The sequence below is a fragment of the Oryzias latipes genome, chromosome 7 (assembly GCF_002234675.1).
Source record: "Oryzias latipes chromosome 7, ASM223467v1".
Taxonomy (NCBI): Eukaryota; Metazoa; Chordata; class Actinopteri; order Beloniformes; family Adrianichthyidae; genus Oryzias; species Oryzias latipes.
The window spans coordinates 13,445,637-13,456,286 of NC_019865.2; the positions used below are offsets into that span (position 1 = coordinate 13,445,637).

A 10,650-nucleotide genomic window follows, 5' to 3' on the forward strand; every position below is an offset into this window, starting at 1 on the left:
TCTTTTATATATATATATAGAAATCTTGTAAATCGACTGGCCTATTTGTTTTAGTATAAACTATTATTTGTTACTACATGGAACTGTTTAGGCTTTACTAACTTCCGCCACTAGATGGCGTCATTTATATTCTTGTCTTTTAATACCGGTATATCAGTTTATTTAAGTTCAGGCCCCTTTCCCTTTTTTCTTCTTCTTCTTATGTTATTTTTTATTTTTTGAATGATTGTTTCTACACCACTACCCACTCTCGTTAAAAATGATTTAATTGAAAGACAGGAGCATTCTTTTTCAGTAGTCTGTTTCTTATTGGCTGTTGTCCACAGAAGAATGGGCCAATTAAAACCAGAGAACAGCGTACGTCCACCTGTTGAGCGGCCTGTGAGCAAACTCCTTTTCTTTTTCCAACTTTACGTTTAACCGGTTCGATTAAAGCTTTTAGTGTCAGATGTTTAAAAACAAAAAAGGAGAAGAAAACACGATACCTAAAGACAGTGATGCATTTCCAGTCATCTTTGTATCTGTCGTCTCTGCAGGAGTTTCAGAAGTCTCTCAGCCTTCTACCAGGTGAGCTGATGCCTTTAAGGACGTGGGAACATTTTGTGCTCACAGATTCGCGTCAGACCTTTAGCTGTTAAAAGTTTAAACTTTATGCGCAGATTCAGAGTTAAGCAGTGAGAGTTGGCATGATAGACCATATTATTAAGCTTAAAATGAGCTTAAAATCTAATATAAAATGTTATATAGTGTTTTACAAACATTTAAGTGGGATCAAGTGACTTTTATAATTGGATAAATGTGTCCCTTCTTGCTCGCCGTAATCTGCAAAATAGCCACAAAACAATCACAATATTTTAATAATTTTGAATGAACTATTTCAGATCAAAATGTTTAATACTATTTATTGTTTTCATTTTATACGAATTATAATTGCTTCAGAAACATAAGGAATGGCAAGAAAAAAGCATTAAATAAGTCCTGTGAGTGTGAGAACATCCCACCACTTCAAACACATGCAAACATTCAGCAAACAGATAAGATATGCTTGTACATAACATGCTAGTGTAAATAAATGAATAAAATTAATATTACTTTAATCCTTTGTGCAGCACGGTGTTGGTGCCAATTACAGATATTTTACATTACACAATTGCTGCAACAAACGTATTGCTTTGCTCCTTCAATTGATTCATATTAACCCCTTATAACAATGCAAAGAAGAAACTTGAAGGTGAGCTGAAGAGGACGTTGACAGTAGCAGGGTAGTAGTGAGTAAAAATAAAGGTTTTCTAAAGTAAAGGAGCCTCACCACATTTGTGTCAAGGTTGAAACTTCAAAAAAATCTAGTTGTAGCACTGACTCTTTTGTTCACTTCCTTTTCTGATATTGTCATATTGTTTGTTTTGCATCAGATAATGATTCCCAGCCCTGCAGCTGAGCTGAGTGTGTCCCTGTGTGAACTATCAGATCCAGCTGCCAGAGGCCACTTTAAAGCACGAAAAAAATACTATTTCTGTCCTTTTCCGCCTGTATATAACGATTTATCTTTAATTTTAAGCTTGATTGAATAAATGGGACTGCTCTGTTCTCTGGTGGGTCAGTCTGAAGTAAAAATTTGCAGCTGTGAGCTTCATTTCAACATTTCCTTCTGCTACTTTACAGCTCAGCTGTAACTATATTTGTCCTCACTTCTCTCACAAGCACAGGGACATGGGAGGCGAGGGCTGGATAGCAGCCAAAAGAGGCCAGCCCGTCATACAGCTGAAACTTTTACAAGCAGGAAGAGACACGCTGAACGATCGCAGAAGAGAAAAGTTTGCTTCCTTACGCCTCTACTGTCCGTCTCTCCTCTCTGCGAGTGTCACTTCCTCGTTATTTTAAAGTTTAAACCAGCGGTGCACACACACACCTTTTGTTGAGAAGGGGTAAATGTAGGGCTTGAGGACGGGACGGGAGGGGAGTGGACAGGGGAGGGAAAGGAGGAGGGGGGTGGGACTTTGGGTTCAGAGGGTTCAGCTGAGGAGAGAAATAAATTCATAAACAACAAAGGAGACGTGACGTCAGATTGAGGGGCTGTCTAACCTGCTGGCTAAATCCAAGCCGGTGCAGAAAAATCGGACTCCTTAAAGCACATGTGTTTGGTTGTGCGAGTATACAGTATGAATGTGTGTTTGTGTCCATTGTCCTGTCTTTGAGGAAATACTCCATGTCTGTTTCAATTAGTCGCGAAAACACTGCAGCAGCTGCATTAAGAAGGTGCCAAAGACAAAACAAGTCTTTTAGCAATAGTTTAAAATGAATGACCTTTATGTGTGTTTTTTCCTTTCTCTTTTCTTTCTTTTTCAAAATAGCTCAGAAGTGAGCTCTGATTGGTCGGCTTACCAGCTCAAACACCAATGGATGTCGATGCAAGTAGACTTGGAAGGGCTCTGCCAGTTATGAGCAGATGGATTAATGTTTTTTTCTTCTTCCTCTAATGAACAAGGTCATCTGGAGGCTGTAACTTTGCTGATTAAGAAGCATCGCTGTTCATCTTTGCTGTTAAAGCTCAAAGGTTGGGCCTGGGATGGATGCCAAAAGCTGAAAAAAAAAAAGAAGTTATGATCTCTGAAATACCCCGGTAGCTGAACTCCCTCCAACTCCTCCTACTCAGTGGAGCTGATGTTATCGCCCAACTGAATGAGAGCCAGAGAACGTCAGGCGGAACAGAGATGTCAGAAAAGACAGCGACTCTGATGGGACGCTTTTATTGGAAGGACTTCTCGGCTCTGAAATCAGTTCCTGTTCTCTGGACTTTAACAACGTGGTGAGATGAAACAACATGGCAGAAGAGTCAGGAACCTGATTGTCTCTCCCCGTCTGTCTGTTGCTGCAGAGATGGTGTAAGTGGAGGACAAGGCGAGAGGTGTGTGGAGGACGTTTCTTGTGCTCTCAGCTGCTGCCTCGTTGCTTGTGTCCCCAAGTCTGTTTCGTGACATTTTTTTTTTTGCTTCCTCTAATTTTTTTTTTGTCTGCAGTCTGTGGCACTCTGTCCTTCTTAGCCCCTCCCACTTCTGTTCCTCCTCTCTACAGCGTGTTCCTCCCTTCCTGGTTGTGCGTCTCCCTCCTCCCTTCCCTTTTCTCCCCTTCCCTCTTGGCAGCGGTGCCAAAGTGGGCTGGCAGAGCGAGGCAAACGGAGCAGAGGGTGATCTAAAGGCTGGCAAATTGTTGATGTGTATGTTTGAGCTACCCTCTGTCTGTGTGTTTGCGGGTTTGACTCTGCCTGTGTCACAGGCAACTGTAAGCAGTGTGTGATTTGGAGCTCTGCATTTCCATTTGTTTTGGAAATTATAGTGTGTGTGTGTGTTGCATGACCATGCGAGCAGACGTCCCTCTGTCACCCTGTGGATGGGCAGACGCTTTCACGCCTGTAGGAGGGGATTGTGGGAAGGGCGTGTTGCTCTCAGAGGGTGTGTTCTACTCCTCTCGTTTCCCTTCTTCCCGCCACCGCGGCCCTCTTCTCCTTCAGTTCTCCAGCCCAGCCCGCCGCACACACACAGGCTTCAGGTATTGCTCTCTTTTTCGTCCTCTTCCCATCATTTAATTTTTCTCCTGTTGTTCCTCTGGCTCCCATCTTTGTCCTTCATCATGGTCTTCCTCTGAGAAACGTGTGTGCCGTTGCTGGTTGCCACGCCACACTCAGCCCATCGCCATTTTGGCTTAATGGACACAACAGGAGAAACTTTTCTAGACAGAGTTACTCTGCGACTGACTGCAGACCGTCGACATCCTCCTGACTTTCTGTTTCTGTATCTCTTCTTTCTCTACCTGTTTATTACTCTGGGGCATTAAATTCTGTTCGGGTGGAGGGTTGGACAACCTGACTGGGTTTTTTTCTGCACTGAACAGGTGTTTCTTCAAGACTGGCTTGGGGAAAAACAGGCACTTAAAGAGACTTTATGATATACAGAGTTGTGTTAGCCACAGTGCTGTTGGTGTCAGTTCAGGTCAGTGAAAGTTTAGCCACAAACCAGTGAGCTGAAAAGTCACACAAACAACAGGACTGATGCAAGTCACGTCTCTTTTAATGCAGCATCAATTATAGCATAAAGACACTTTTCCAGCCGTTTGTTGAACACTATAAACACTTTGCAGAAACTCAGGTGAAAGGCAGTTGTTTGACAGCACAAATGTGTGTTTAGTTTTATCTTTCTGCATGTAGGGGTGTGGCACTTTGGTTTAAGGTGGTAATGTCATAAAGCACTGTGTGAGGGACAATGTACTTCGGACAAAACTTGAACACAAATGAGGCTTGTTTAAATCATGCTTTAAATGCCGATTTTAAAACTAAAGATTAAAAGAATGCAGCTTTTTGCAGCATTATACATGTATAACTATATACATCTTTAACAACAAATCTGTATTCTAACATATTTCAAAAAGATATTTATGATAAAACAAGGACTCGATGCGTATTCACCTGCGTTCATAATAAAAGCAACTTTCTGCAGACCAGTGAACATTTTTAAAAGAACCACACAATATACCAACGCAGTTTCATTCCATATTTAAAAATACATTAGGATAACGATGCTACTTTTAGGTGCTTGTTGTCTTATTGTTTCTTAGTCTAAATAAGGGTTGGTGTTAAGATGGCGCCTACATGCCACGTGTAAACACGAGCAGACCCTCTCTGCGTACCCCTTAAGATTAGTGGGCATGCTGCTGCCAGTTCCTCATTATCTGCCTGTTGTGTCAGGCTGCTCCGTTTGGACTTTTGGGGACTGTTCAAAAGCATTAAATTATGCAGCTTTTCAAAATAAAACTCCCCTTTGTAATGTTCCAGCAACGATAGGAAAAAATGAAAAAGGAAGATCGAGAAAAATAGCAAGAACAAGAGTTACTGTCGAGGGAAAGAGAGAGGTAGGAGTAGGAGAGCTCTTTCCCCGCCCCTCTCTTATCCTCAGATGAACTTATCGAGTTGCCTCATAATGCTTCTGTGCGTCCCCCCCCCCCTCCTCCTCAAGGCAGTCAGGCTAACTTCCTGCATTCAGCTTCAACACAGATGATTGGCTGATATCTTGGCTGACCGTGTGCAGCTTGCAGCAAAGCAACAGGAAGTTTCTCTTCTCACGCAGGAAGCTGCAGCTGCGTTATCCTGAAGCACACCACCCCGCTGTCTTTCACACATACTGTAAAGCGCAATGCCAGTAGATATGCCTGCATGCTGTCTGCATGTTTGCAGAGTAAGAAACTGCAAAGACAAACAAGCATGTAGTGACATATCAAACAAAGACTGAGCAATCAGAAACGTTGAAAACCATATGAACCGCACACCCCAGCAGTTGATATATATACATATATATATATATATATATATATATATATATATATATATATATATATATATATATATATATATATATATATTTTTTTTTAATTTCTTCTACATTTCTTTAGGCCTCCTATGTTAGTACCACCAAAATCTGGATAAAAAATGTGATATAATCTTTTCAAATATAATTCCCTAAACTTAGAATATTGTTCAACACTGCAATAAATAGCAGAATTGGAACTCCTAATTGTGGTCAGGCATGTTTCCCTATTTAAAGTAAGTTAGTTGTGGCACGTGGCCTACAGGTGAAGTATGTGCACTCTGCGGTCGTGTGTAAGCGATCTCACATGGTGGCACTTCCATGTGTACATTTAAAACGTGACTGTAAGCTGCGTGTCGGTTTTGCTTTGTTAATGAGAACATCAGACCATCAGAGCAGGCGCCCAGCCAAGTAGGATGGGGAGGATCGACACCCGTGTCCTTCATCTCTTAATGTAGGAGTAGGGCATTTCTCAGGTGGGGGAGGGAGTGAATTTAGAGGATCAGAAAAAAACCTGGCATGAATAAGACCAGACATTTGTTTGGATCTTTGTCAGTTTGATATTTCTTCATCCTATCATCAATTATGTGGCATACTTCCTCTTCCCCAACCCACTCTCCATTGTTTTTGTCTCCTCCTCTTTGTTTTTTTTCCTCTACTACCTCCCTTATTGAAATTCTGCCTGGCACACAGACACTGGCCACTCCTGGCACAAAGCTGAGACAGAAGGAGAGAACACACACAAATGCACAAGAACCTGTACCAGTTTCCCTCCTTTGTGGCGTCTGTGCCAAGCATTCATCCTGTCTTGCTGACGAAGAGACCAGGCGGCCCACTACGTATTTTCTTGCCTGCGCTTCCTACGATAATCTGTCCAATTTTGAGTAGGGATTTTGGCAATCATGGAAAACGTTTTGGCATTTCATTTCTCTGAGATATGTTATGGATGCCATCACATTTGTAGAGAAAAAGTGAAGGTTTTTATATTTTTCTGTCATTTTCTTCATCTTTAGTTTTCGTTTTTTAAAGACTTTTTGTTTGTTCTTTTTTAAGCACCACAAAACTAGGCTGGTGAGGTACCATCTGTACATTTGTAGAAAATAATTATATTTTCCTTTTAATATGTATTTTATTTGGCATTTGATTGCAATTTAGCTTTGTCAACCAGGAATGGATGCAATGATCTTAAAACTTCCTCTAGAAGTCAACATTTGAGCTTAAAAAATGTAGTGTTTACATCTTTTTTACCTCTGTCCACCTCAGAACAAAATTGCACCTGTTACCCAGAGACGAGACTTTTCTGCGTATGCACAAATTTAACTCCAGGAAAACATAAGTTGGTCATGGCAGACTTAGCTTGAGGGTAGAGGCTCTGCTTTCCTTGGCCTTTGTAACTCAATGTTGTCACTAATATTTCAGCATATTTCTGTTTTGACAGTGAGCAGATGGTTTGATGATTGAATGAGATTTACTCAGCGGCTTGAATTTCTTTTGTTTTTCTTTTTAGGGATCCTCTTTGCTGCCCCTCAGGCTTGAAGAGCTTTTATAGCTGTTGACAACGAAAAAACAACTTGGCCCAGCTGAGCCATGCACACCCCTTAATGTGGTCTGGAAAATGCCCCCAGTGTCAGGCAGCAGTGCTCAGAGGAGCTCACGTGATTGACAAGATTTGGCCTTAGTGTAGAGAATCTAAAAAGTAATTAAAGAAAAAAGAAAAATTAATCGACTTACAAGCATTATATGCTTTCAGTCTTGTATTTAGTGGGTTCATGTTTGCCTTTAAATCCTCATCAATTTGACCCTTTTTCCTTCAAACTCGCATCACAGCCAGTCTGCTTGTCTGGCCTTCCAAACACAGTTCCATTCATGGGATGTGTCTTGGCGACCAAACACAGCTCATAGATCTGTCACTGGCACAGTGGTATAGGTGGGCATCGTGCCAGCACTCCCCCACCCCACTCTGTCTGTCTGGGTTTCTGTAATCAGGCTAGTGAGGGTTACTGCATGCTAACTACAACCCAGTCTCGGGGGGTCATGGCTGTATACTAATGTATGCAAGTAGTGCACACTCTAGCCCATTCTCTGTCCCTCTGTGGCCCAGGCCTGGCATTCAGTCTGGTACTCATTAACCTTTCAGTTGCTGCTGTGTTAACCTATTGGCACATTTCAGCCCTAATCCCGTGTTTAGCTGTAATTTAGCGGCTCACGACAGGCAAAAAATGATCACAGATTTTTGGATGACCAGTCTGAGCAGAGATATAACATCCACATTGACATAGACAATTATATGCAGCAGCGTTTTTACAGTTTTCACTTGTATGATTAAAATAAATAAATAAATAAAAATAACGTTTATTTTGCTTTGCTTCAGTACTCGTGATCCAGTATGACATCTGGGTCTATTGACTTTGTGTCAGTCATTGGCACAAGATCGACTCTCCATAACTCATGATGCAACAGCTGCTCTTTTTTTTCTTCATCATGAGGCAGCAGACTAAAAAAAAAATATTATGAAAGGTGGACCTCTTGGAGTTCCTAAATTGACCTGAAATGGCGGACACGCAGGACGCCATTTTGTGCTCCCTGTTCTGTTTTGGGGGGCAGAATCCCAGCTTTGTGTTGAATCAGAGGCAGCTGGTGGAAGCCATATTTGCAGGGATCTGTGTGTGTACCTCCGCCTGAGGAGCAGCAGCCAGCCTACACAGGGATAACCCATTGGAATGAGCTCAGTTTTTGGCAAAAATGGAACAGGATTCCTGGCAGGGAGTTGAACGGCTCCCTTTTTTTTTTTTTTTTTTCATTTTCGACCACATGCCAGAATCTCAGGAAGCCAGTGAGTTGTTTGTTGGGCTTTCACACATTTGTACTCCCACTTTCTGATGTCGGCTTACCGTTAAAATATTTGACCACGATTTATCCTGATGGAAGCCACTTCCGAAAAGCTGGGTTGATCAGCGAAAACATGCAAATTAGCGAGGATCGTTCATGATGAGTGTTTGTCCAAATCTTTGCAGCTGAGGACTTGTCATGATACACAAGGAGAATGTGTATTTTTACACTTCGGAGAGGCAGTCGAAATGAAAAGGGCAACACATTGAGATGGAACACAAACCTCTTTTTGCAAAAGTAAAATCAAAAGACATGAATCTGTGTTTTTATTAGAACATTACTTTTTTTAGGTTAAGTTTTTTGCTATGTCAGTAAAAATGTTGAAGAAAAGTCATTAAGCTAAATATATTTTTTCTCTTTTATCACTACAGGAGAGATCCTATTGTGGATGCTTGATGCTGAAGCAGCATGGATGCTGTCCTTGGGGCTGAGGTAGTAGATTGAATAGTTGTGGGGTTTTCCGACCTCTTTCTTCAGTTAACTATACAATCTACTGTCTTTCCCAAGGAGGCAGCTGAGTCAGCCTCTCGACGACTGGCGTCTCAAGAGTGGCAATCGTGCATTTTTAATCTAAAAATCACACATGCAACAGTTAGCAAAAGGAATTGTTTGAATGTGTCTTTTTTGTTGTTTATTTTTTTCCTTTATCGCATTTTCCTACCGGCTTGGATTCCTGTTGGACTCTGCCAGGGTGAGGTAGTAGGTTGTATAGTTTGGTGGGTGGGACTCCACCCTTCATAGGTGATAACTATACAGTCTATTGCCTTCCCTGAGGAGCTCGCTATTCACTCGTGGAATTATGTCATAACCTCTCAGCACGTTCTGCACAACAAACGTTTTATTAAAAGAATGACACTGTGATCAGCTTTAAATAATGTACATCTAAATAATTGATCACTTGCCACAAACTAATTCTCCAAAACTTTGTACACAGCCTGGTAATATTCTATGTCACACACTGAAATTCTGATTCACGTTGAAATCAACTGCTGTCTTTCTTAGTATTTAGCTCCATCTAGTGGAATGTAAAGAAATTTCCTCAAATAAACAAACATTTCAGAAATAAAATGTTGCGAAGTGGACAGTCGGGTTATGCAAGTCAAACCAGTGTTGTTTTTTGGTTTGTAATAAAACTTGATGTGTTTTTTGGATGCTATAAAAAATTTTTGTTTCCAGGAATACATTCTGTTTAGCCCCCCCCCCCCCCCCCCCCTCATAAATACAAACATGGATTAGCTTCCTGTTACTTAACACGAGAGGCATTTTCATATTTGACTGCAGCCCCCTCTTTGGGATGGTGCAATCATGGACCACAGATTTGGCTACTGATAATGCATTGGATGGAAGACTATGTGGAAAATGTAAATTAGCTTCCAACAGATTTTCCTGTAAATGTTTGGATGAACTCAGACTTGCTAACATGAAATGTATGACAATGGATTACATGGAATTAAACAAATGTTGATTTAAAAAAAAAATGTCATGCTGAATGTAAATACTCGGTCTCTCAGACCAAGTGTTGATTAAAGGGACTTTATATGTGGAGAAGATGGTTTATCAGTCACAGAGGAATCCAAAAGCATGTTAAGACAATGAGGCAGTAAAGCTTGTGTTTCAGAGCAACGTGTCTGCAACCTCATCATCAGGAAGGGGGGAAAAATGAAGATACAAATAGAAGCTTATGAGACGAGGTGTAGTAGATTAACAGGCCATAAATTGTAATTTTACTAGAAAAAAAGAAATAACAGTAAGATGAAAGCATTCCGGAACAGCAGCCACCAGAGTGTGGCCACGACTGAGTATCTGAAAACAGGGAACAGAAAAAGGAATTTCTGTTCCAAAAAAGAAACCATAGCCTCATTTAGAGTTTTGAACTTTGCAGTGGCCACACCCCATTTAATCATGGTGTGTATCTGGAGGCATCAGCTTTACACAGAGGGGTCAACAGGGCACAACAAGCCCAGAGGTCGGTGTGACCCAGCAGCTCACTGCAGGGATCCAGCGGCACCGCTCAGTAACACCTCCAAGGAAACCAGGAAGCAGAAAATCAGCTCCAAACAGAAAACACAAATATTTGCAAAATAAACTACAACAAATCTGACTTACAGAAATGAATCAGTCCCCTAACACCGTTGAGCCGTTGCTGCAGGCAAGAAAAAAAAGTACTTCTCTTTTTTTGATTTATGTATTTCAGAAGGACTAGAGAAGCATGTTGATTTTTTTTTTCCGTTTAAAAAAAGAGTAATTGATTATACAAGAGGATGTGGATGATCGCACACAAAGAAATGGTTTTAATTATGAACTGTTGAGGCATTCACGCACAAATGCATGATCCAGACTGTTATATAAGGAAAGATTTATTATGGTGTTTAAAAATTTGATTAAAATTAAAACAATGCCTTAAAAC

At 41.0% G+C, this 10,650-nt stretch overlaps 2 non-coding genes across 2 annotated transcripts; both read left to right on the forward strand.

Annotated features, from left to right (window-relative positions):
* Window positions 1-8,664: 8,664 nt before the first annotated feature.
* On the forward strand, window positions 8,665-8,749 carry mirlet7e (microRNA let-7e). Its single transcript, NR_107107.1, has one exon. It is a non-coding gene; the product is annotated as a microRNA let-7e (primary transcript).
* A 181-nt stretch (window positions 8,750-8,930) lies between these two features.
* On the forward strand, window positions 8,931-9,015 carry mirlet7a-2 (microRNA let-7a-2). Its single transcript, NR_107108.1, has one exon. It is a non-coding gene; the product is annotated as a microRNA let-7a-2 (primary transcript).
* Window positions 9,016-10,650: the final 1,635 nt, after the last annotated feature.